The sequence below is a fragment of the Brassica oleracea genome, chromosome C7 (assembly GCF_000695525.1).
Source record: "Brassica oleracea var. oleracea cultivar TO1000 chromosome C7, BOL, whole genome shotgun sequence".
Taxonomy (NCBI): domain Eukaryota; kingdom Viridiplantae; phylum Streptophyta; class Magnoliopsida; order Brassicales; family Brassicaceae; genus Brassica; species Brassica oleracea.
The window spans coordinates 20,233,850-20,244,373 of record NC_027754.1 but is presented as its reverse complement, the minus strand read 5'-3'; positions in this window follow the sequence as shown (position 1 = coordinate 20,244,373).

Here is a 10,524-nt window from a genome sequence, read left to right as displayed (position 1 = left end):
AGAGATGTTGTTTTCTTCGAAGATCAAACAATCAAAGACATCAACAAATCAAAGAAACCAAAGCTAAGGGTTGTAAGAAATGAAGATGCTCATAATCCCCAAGACCATGAACAAGTGATTGGAGAGGATGGCGAAGGGGATCCCATCATTGATCCAAATGGTGATGAAAGTGGACAAGAAGAGATTGGTTGTGAAAGGATTCAACCAGAAGAAAGGCATAGATTTTGAAGAAATATTCTCTCTAGTGGTGAAGATGTCCTCTATCTGAGTGGTTCTTGGTCTAGCAGCAGTTCTAGACTTGGAGATTGAACAACTCGATGTCAAGACGGACTTTCTACATGGTGAATTCGAGGAGGAGATATATATGGAGCAACCTGAAGGATTCAAGGTTCCAGGAAAAGAAGACTTGGTGTGCCGATTAAAGAAGAGTCTTTACGGTCTCAAGCAAGCTCCAAGACAATGGTACAAGAAGTTTGACTCCTTCATGGTGGATCATAACTTCAAGAAAACCAAGAATGATCATTGCGTTTTCATAAAGAGGTACGAAAGCGGCAAATTTTTCATATTATTGCTCTATGTTGATGATATGTTAATTGTGGGCCAAGATCGCAACAAGATAGCCGCATTGAAGAAAGATTTGGGAAGGTGTTTTGCGATGAAAGATCTGGGGCAAGCAAGACATATTCTTGGAATGAAGATCACTCGGGATAGACCAAAGAAGCTTTTGTGGTTATCCCAAGAACGATATGTTGAAAGGGTGTTGGAGAGATTCAACATGAATAAGGCAAAGCCAGTGAACACTCCACTTGGTGGACATTTCAAGCTAAGTTCGAAGCAAAGTCCAACAAGTAAGAAGGAGAAAGAGGAAATGAAGACTACTCCATATGCATTAGCAGTGGGCAGTCTCATGTATGTTATGGTGTGCACCAGAACCGACATTGCATATGTTGTAGGAGTTGTGAGTCGCTTTCAAGCGATTCCAGGAACAGAGCATTGGAAAGCAGTTAAGTGGATCCTACGCTATCTGCGAGGCACAACGAAGAAGTTTCTATGTTTTGGCAATGGAAAAATTGGAGTTGAACGGTTACACCGATGCAGATTGGGCTGGTGATAAAGATTCAAAGAAATCGACATCAGGATTTGTGACTACCTTTGCAGGGGTAGCTGTTTCCTGGCAATCGAAGCTACAAAAGTGTGTTGCCTTATCCACCACGGAAGCGGAGTATATCGCAGCAACGGAAGCATGCAAGGAGATGTTATGGATGAAGAACTTCTTGCTTGAGTTAGGAGTGAAGCAAGAAAAATAGAACCTGTTATGTGACAACCAAAGTGTTATTCACCTAGCAAAGAATCCAACGTTTCACTCTCGCTCGAAGCACATTGACATTCGGCATCATTGGATCCGAGAAGTTCTTGAAGAGAAGCTCATACATCTCACAAAGGTACACACCGACGAAAACTGGTCAGACTTTATGACCAAGGTATTACCAATCAAGAAGTTTGAAGATTGCTGCAAAGGCATGGGCATGACGACTGTCTCGGGCTAAATCGGGAAGGGGGAGATTTGTTGGGTTTTCCCTCATTAGCCCAAGTTTAATATTTAGTCAAGCTATAACCAAGAAGCCTAAGAAGAAGAAATATCTAGAGAAAAATGGAGAAGGATGAAGAAGTGTGTAGAAAAAGAAGTGTGTGGAAGATGAAGTGTGTAGAAAATGGAGTGTTCTAGAACTAACTTGTAGTCTCCACTTACTTGTATAAATAGGGGTGCTTAGCACCATTTGTATCATCCAAGAATCAAGAAAAAGAATAGAGAGAAAACATTTCATAAAGAATTCCAAGAGTCTTTAAGAAATCTCCAAACACAAGCCTTAGTAAAAATCTCTTTCCTAAAATACGAAGGTTATCTCAAACATAAACCGTCTACATTCCATCTTAACCTCTCGAAGAAAATATTATCCGCTATCTTTCCCAACAATTTTCTTGATCCTTCTAACCAAAGCAGTATATGTGTGTGGGGAGGCTCCTCTTTCGGAACTCGATAGTGTATACAACTGCAATTTTAAACATATAAAAAGTAGAATATATGAGCTTAGAGTCCCTTAAAAGATTGGGGATAAGAATATTTTTTTTTTTAAAATGAGTTAAACATGCAACTGGTTTAGGGAAGAATGTTTCTTTCTTAAAATCTGCCATCATTTCATCAAGCTTAAGCTTGAACACCCGACATTCAAGATCTGGCCTGCTCCAAGGAGTTTGACACAGTTAACTTGTCATTCATCACTTCAATCCTGAAAGAAATGGGGCTTCCTGTGCTGTTCATTCATTGGATCAGAGTCTGCATCTCTACAGTGGCCTTCTCAGTGTCTGTAAATGGTGGGTTAGAGGGCTTCTTTACGAGTGCAAGAGGCATTCTACAAGGCTGCTCGCTATCTCCATATATGTATGTCATACTTAACAATGTCTTGTCTAAGATGTTGAATCGAGCAGCGGAAGAGAGGCACTTTGACTATCACCTACAGTGTCGGGAAGTGAAACTCACTCATCTCAGCTTCGCAGATGACATCCTTGTCTTATGATACCACTCAAATTACCCTAAGGAGTGATTTATACTCTCTCAAATAAGAGGCCGAGTTGTAGTACTTAGGGATTGAATTCACATAGAGCTAGGGAACCAATTAGATCTAATAGTTATATGATTAAGCTAGGCTAATAGTTTATAAAGTAGTAAATAATTATTGCAAAACAAGGTGAACGAAGTATTTGTTCGATTGGTTGATTGAGGTTGTAAACAATTAGGAGAAATAGCTAGACCTAGGGATTTATCAATCAAGAGATTCAAAACTACAATTCAAAGATGCTAATGGTTTATAGATTAATTCTAGAACTCGATATCTAATATAAAAGACAACCAGCTCTCGCTGTGAGTATAATCTATTGACTAAGTTCAGTGTTTCAGCATCGCATGTCAACACTGACCGAGCATCGATCGATGCTATGGTTTGAGCGTTGATCGATACTACGGTACAAGCGTCGATCGATGCTATGGTATAAGCGTCGATCGATGCAGCCTTAGGCAACCGTTATCGATCTGATCGATTATGTTCAACTAGATTCCTAGACCAACTCTCGTATGCGCCTAGGTATCTAATCCAGCAGAGTTCGGGTTCCGTTAATTGATTGCACTTTCGTGCCTCTCAACTATCCTATGATTCTAGGTTCAAACAATTTGTCACACTGTCGTGCTATTCTAACTATTCAAGATCCTATTATTACAAATCACCCTGCTGTAGAGATCTATAGATAACCTAGCAATCCTAATTGATTATCATTTAGACATTAAGCTCATGAAATCCCTAACCTAACAAGATGAATTACTCAGACATGTACGCAATAACATAAATCATAGTCTGAATAATATAATAAATAAATCAATGGTAAAACCAGTGGAGTTCCAATCAATCTCTGAAGGAGAATTGATCTTCTCTCCAAACCTAAGAGAAAACTATAGAATAGGATAATAGAAAGCTTATAGCCGTCAACAATGGCTTAGAAATACATAAATAGGGTTTCTGGTCGTTCATGGGTATTTTGGTAACTTGGTGTGGCTTCTGGGCTTCAAACGGTCTTGAAATATGCTTGGCCCACGTTCTGGCATCCATATCGATCGATGTCAAGACTTTTGCATCGATCGACATATGTTCCTCTTCTCGACAGCTTCCTCTCGCGAGGCAGACTGACCACTCCTCAGTAAAACATGCATAACTTCTGCTACAGGATGCTGATTGACCCAAACCGGTGGCATTGGAAAGCTAACTCAAAGCTATATCTTGTGTCAAAAGATGAGATCAATCTAACGGTGGGAAGGTCTCCATCCATAGCTACACATCGGACGCGTCTGTGCAGTTCTGCACCTCAAAAGGCTCCAAAATCACCATATTTTTCTAGAACGTACATGAACCTGTAAATACTCTAAATAGACTCTATATAGTAGTAAATATATATTAAAACACTTATAGACCATGGTTAAAAGTGGGTAAAATCCATGGTCTATCATCTTCACAGATGGAACTAGTAGGTCCTTGCGTGGGGTCCTTAAGGTCATGGATCAATTTGCTCGTATCTCAGGCCTTCACATAAATGCTTCAAAGTCTTCCATCTTTGCGAGTGGAAAGTCTGTTGCACCAATGATGACTGAAGCTGAGCGCATAGGGATAAATATTGGGAAGCTGCCAGTGAGGTATCTGGGAATGCCTCTCACCACTAAAGCTCTCACGAAGCAGGACTATGAACCACTGATAGACAAGGTTCAGGGCCGAATGCTATCTTGAAAGAACATATGTCTATCTTATGCGGGCCGTCTACAATTAATCAAATCAATAATCTCTGGTATTGTCAACTTCTGGAGCCAAGCTTTCATCCTACCTCTGGTATTGTCAACTACTCGACCGGATCTTGCTAAAAATGGTTTTTCAAACTCCATATACCCCATATGTGGTATATGGCAGGAGAGGAATCAAAGGAGACACTGCACGGGATTCCGCTCAGTTGATCAACTGATCCGCACTATCGACAAGGGAATACGCAACAGGATCACTTTGCTCCGCTACAAAGCTGATCATGAGCTTGCCGGGTTGATGCAAAGATGGTTTATAGTTTCAGCCAATACATAGGAGGAATATAAGTCTTAGCTCTTTTAGCCTTGTAAATTTTTTTAGGCTTCTATAATCTTGTAAATGTCTATTGTTTACCAAGATCAATAAAATTCACATTTCATAAAAAAAAATGTTCTTGTAACTCTACTTAGTTTGAGTTTGCTATCACAATGATGAATAGATTTGGATGTCCAAACCACCGACAAATTGCTATAGCATCTTGATACTTTTCAGACATGTAAAGCGGACCAGCTGTGAAAGATGCGGATAGGATGACCTTTTCCCCAACTTGTCAGCATCAGTGTCTCCGTTGTCAATAGCATCACATATGTTATTATATAGCTCTGCCCTTACTTTTTTTTGGTTTAGTCTTAAGAAACGTAACTTTTTTTGTTCAGTAGCAGTGTAAACGTCAACAATATTGTCACACCTCGACCGTCCACGGTTAATGGGCCACCCACACCCGCTCACTCGGCCAGTGGGCTCCATCCCATCTGACGGGCGGTGCGTTAATTTTCCAAGGCCCAAAAGTCTTGATTACTGATCTTGCAATCATCATATGACCTTTTCCCATGCTTTGGCTTCACTCACACGGTATTGCGAATCACTTTCCGATAGGTCACCCATCCTTCCACTACTCCAGCTCAAGCACACTTAACTCTGGAGTTTTAAATGGATGTGTGATGGAAAAGGTAAGTCAAATTTGGTGACATAAGTAACCAAATCAATCCTCTTAAGCCTTTCCATATATCACAATTCAGGATGTTACAATTTACCCACTCTCAAAGAACGAAACGTCTTCGTTGCGCTCCACGATAGGTCTTAAGATGCCTCTCGGGGCAGAACCGAGATGGCTAACCTGGGTGTGATACCACTTGTCACGCCCGGACCACCTATGGCTAATGGGCCACCCACGCCGGCTCACTCGGTCCGTGGGCCCCATCCCATCTGACAGACAATGCGTTAATTTTTCAAGGCCCGAAAGTCTTGATTACCACATGACCTTTCCTCGTGCTTTGGCCTCATTCCACGGTATCGTGAATCATTTTCCGATAGTTCACCCATCCTTCCACTACTTCAATTCAAGCACACTTAACTCTGAAGTTCTAAACGGATGTGTGATGGAAAATAGAAGTCAACTTTGATGACATATGTAGCCAAATTAATCCTCTTAAACCTTTCCATATATCACAACTCGATGTTACAAATATATAGGTGCAACAGTCGGCCAGATTTAATTAATGGCATCCCTTGAGTTAAGCGGGTTTGCAATTCGTAAGCATAATACTCTCTCATAGTCATGCATTCCCTTTTTACCTTTGAAGCACCTGCTGAGTGGTAGGGGATGCATTCCTGATATCCAGGCTGACCATAAGGGATAGTAAGGGATATTGTAAACTCATATAATATGGGTGTACGTCACTTATTCGTTGTAGAGATGAGTTTCTGTACTGTATGAAAACATAGTTTCTGTACTGTATGAAAACATCTCGCTGTTATGTGTCCTACTATATTGGATCACCAAGAGAAAGACAAGCCTGCAGCAGAGAGTATGAGCATCTAGAAAGCAGCTGATCTTGTCACTTGCCAGCTTTCTCTAAGGAATAAAGAATAACACGTGAGGGCCATCCCATGTGTTTCTAATAGCCTTGTCACCTGCGTATGGCTGAGGGTCTTCTATTTATAGCTTGTTCTGTATAGAGAGAAAAGTATCTAAGAAAATAGATCAAACATCTGTAGAGGAGGTGAGAGTACTCCATTATAAATCTTTTAAACTCTGTGTTTGCTTAATCTTTGGAATACAATCAGTGTATTTCTTTAGATCATAGCTTTTTACAAACAACTCGTGACAGTCGCCCTGCACCAGCAACCGTGAAATCGCAAATATTATAACTAACATTGATTATAGGAACACAATTTGAGGGACCCTTATATTAATTACTTGGATCACTACTCTTTTTGTTTTATTTTTAATAGATCATTATTCTTAACGTAAGTAAGACACATAATAATAAGTTACAGCTCCCCTTGAATACACGTATGAACAAAAGAAGACAAAATACATATGTTGACCTTATTACTAATAATGTACGTTGAAAAAGTCATACAGCAACATATAATACTTCGCTTTTTGCAAAATTGAATTAGAACTCAAAGTCAAACACAAAACTAACCTTTTTTTTTTAAATTGGTTTTGCCCTATTCACCCCACAAGTTCATATAATTCACGAAAATACCATCAAATTTTTTTATTTATTTTTTCTGAAAATGACATTTTTACTCTACCACCTTCATCATCTTCAAATAATTACAAGATAGCCATTGTCATCAATACCCCAACCACCATGAACAACCAATTTGAACCTCTTAATGCACCTAAAATCAATTTACACTCTCTCTTTCTCACTTGTTATGAACTAAAAACAACATCTCTTTCACTTTGCCTCCATATTCATCCAAAAAACTCAAGCTTTTGATTCAAATTTTTTTTATGATTGATAGAGCCATTCAAGCATACTATTCTTGGTGGGTTACTTTCGTTTCAGGTTCTGGATGGTTGGAGAAGACTCTGTGTGGTAAGGAAGTCATCTCACTAGTTTAAGGTATGAAATTGAATTTTATTTCCAGATCTGTTCACGTAGAAGACTTATCCGTAAGTAGTCTGGTTGTAGAAGACTTGCGGGTAAGTCTTCTGGTCAAACGGACGACTTACAAGTAAGTCGTCATCTTTGTTTGTTAAAAAAAATCTAGAGAATACCCTAAGTCGTCTAGGATAAACGGGTTAGTTTTGCATTTGACCAAATTGTGTCAGATATTTGACTTTTCCTGGACGACTTACCAGTAAGTCGTCTCCGGGAAAACAAAAATTTCAATATTTTATTAAAGTTAGACAACTTATCTGTAAGTCATCTCACGTTACTTTTGCAATTGGAAAATAAAATTTAAATATTTAACTTTTCCCAGACGATTTACGCGAAAGTCGTCAAGTAAGACGACTTACTTGAAAGTCGTCCAAGATAAGCAAAGTCGTCCAAATTTATTTCCTAGATTTTGGTCAAACCTTGCTTATCTCGGACGATTTTCTCGTAAGTTGTCTACCGGGAAGATTTTCAAGTAAGTAGTCTGGGTAAAGTTAAATATTTAAGTTTCTTTTTCGAATTGCAAACTAACCTGAGAAGACTTACAAATAAGTTGTCTAGCTTTAATAAAATATTGAAATTTTTGTTTACCCAGAAACGACTTACTGGTAAGTCGTCCAGGAAAAATCAAATATCTGACACAATTCGGTCAAATGCAAAGCTAAACCGTTTTGTCCCAGACGACTTACTAATAAGTCCAATTAAAAATTCAATTGCAAAAATGACATGTTTGGACGACTTACTGGTAAGTCGTCCAGGAAAAATCAAATATCTGACACAATTCGGTCAAATGCAAAGCTAAACCGTTTTGTCCCAGACGACTTACTAATAAGTCCAATTAAAAATTCAATTGCAAAAATGACATGTTTGGACGACTTACTGGTAAGTCGTCCAAACGATTTACTGGTAAGTCGTCCAGACGACTTACTGGTATGTCGTCTGCGTCAATGTTTAGTAAACTTTCATTTTCCCTATGTTTACTAATGTGTTTTATTTTGAATTTATGCAAATGATGCGTCAGTTACATGCAGTGTATAGAGAATGGTTGTTGAAAGATTGCTGTTGGGATTTTGTGGTTGATAATTTCAAAGGAGCGAGAATGTTTTTTTTGAGTGAAGGTTCGACACATGCCGAACTTCTTGCAATGGTTCAAGAAGATTATAACTTGGACATGAGCACAAAATTTGTGGAGATAACCTACTCATTACCAGTATAAATGATGCTGGCTCCAGACACCCCTCCTATTCATGTTACAAGTGATAGACAAGTTCGAAACTTGCTCGAGATAACCAAAACGCATGGAGTACGACTTTGTGTATCAAGCCGTAGCAAGGTGGAAACGGTTTCAGAGTTCAGGGAAGAAGATGATAAAGCTGATAAATGTTTTGAAGATGATGATGATTTGGTTGAAGATGAAAATCATGATGGGGAGGAGGACGATGGGGAGGAGGATGCTGATATCTCTATTGTTGTTGAAGCGGACGAGAATGGTGAGGATTACAGTGTTTATGGAAAGGTTGAAGATGAGGATGACGAAGATGATGATATGTGTTTTTAAGATTTCAAAAAGTTTGAAGGAGGAAGACCTTCAAGTTAGTCGTCCAGGGTTTTTTCTTCCAAAAGACCTTCAAGTTAGTCGTCCAGTGTTTAGTCTTCCAGAAGACCTTCAAGTAAGTCGTCCAGAAGGTCATCCAGTTAGTCGTCCAAGGTTTATTCGTGAAGACCTTCAAGTTAGTCGTCCAGTGTTTAGTCTTCCAGAAGACCTTCATGTAAGTCGTCCAGAAGGTCGTCCAGTGTTTAGTCTATGTATTAAAAATTTGTGTTATGAACTTATTTGTGTCAACTTCTTTGTCAAATTGTACTACCAAACAAATTTAAGAAGGTCTTGCCCTTTATATTATCTGAAAGGTTACAAAAGGTCACTGCACATAAGACTTTCCAGACAATTTATAGTTAAGTCGTCCAACAATCCAGACGACTTAACTGTAAGTCTTCTGCGCAGAAGATATTTTACAAAATAGGGATCAAGTTCAAATACACATATCAGCCTAATCTATCATACAAAATAATCTAACGTAGCCTGTTTCTCACCCCTCATACGCACCCAGGTTGGCATCATTGTCCTTGTTTTCGAACTCATGCACGTCAGGAAGCTCTTGAAATATATCCACCGCTATCTGATCCCTCATAGTCTTCCCGTTGGGCTTAGCAAAGTCTTTTTTACTAAACTTTATCCCAAGAGCATGACATTCAATGTACTTTAGAGCGTACACGCCACAATCACCAGCTCGGGCCAGAAGTATATTGGTCGGTCTCTCATATGTGAACGGCTCTAGGCTGTATTGGGCAAGTTGTTTGTCTGAGGAAGCGCACTCAACAAGCAGATAAGGGACCATGTAGAGAAATGGATCCATTACCACATCGAGTTCTTCTGGGACGATACTGGAACAAATGCTGTCAAAGATGAGTATGTGCCTCTCAGGGATCGATATCCACATAACAATCCAATGAGTGTCGGTGTAACAGTAAGTCATCTAAGTCATAGCAGAAGACTTACAGAGTCCTCCAGCCACTCTAAGGAGGTCTGTGATACCACCAAGTTCTACTTGTACGTGGTTTTTTATCGAATGGTGTTTTATAATGACTGCAAACACAAAATGTTGAAAAGCAATCAGTTTTTGTAGACCAAAGCAAGCTATTATGGGAAAAGTAAACACTTACGGACAAGCTTTCAACCAATCAGCGAGCTCCTTCAACTTCTTCTTGTCAATTGGTACAAAAGAATTATAGCCTGGATAAAGCTTTTTGTTTGGAATGATCACTTTGGCCGTGCTTTTTGCCGTATAAGGAGATTGCTGTGAGGCAGCAAGTTTCCTTGTTCGATCATTCTTTGCACGGCAAAGTGCCAAAGCAGCATCCCTCTTTTCCAGATATCTAGCATCCTCCTTCTGTAAATCCGAAACAGTGGGTTGATTTTTGTCCAATAGAACAATGCTCGGTTCTAGAGCTTTATCTTTCGAAGAACTAGCATCAGCGGACACATCTGGACCTTTATCCTCCGGCAAGCTCTTCCTTCCCGCGTTCGTCCCATTAACACTTTAACTCTGCAATATACAAGATGGGTTTATACAATAATAACCAAAGATCCATTTCAAACAATAGTAACAAAATACATATACAAATTCCATACATTATAAACAAAGCACACATGTTCTGACATACAAGAAACAAAG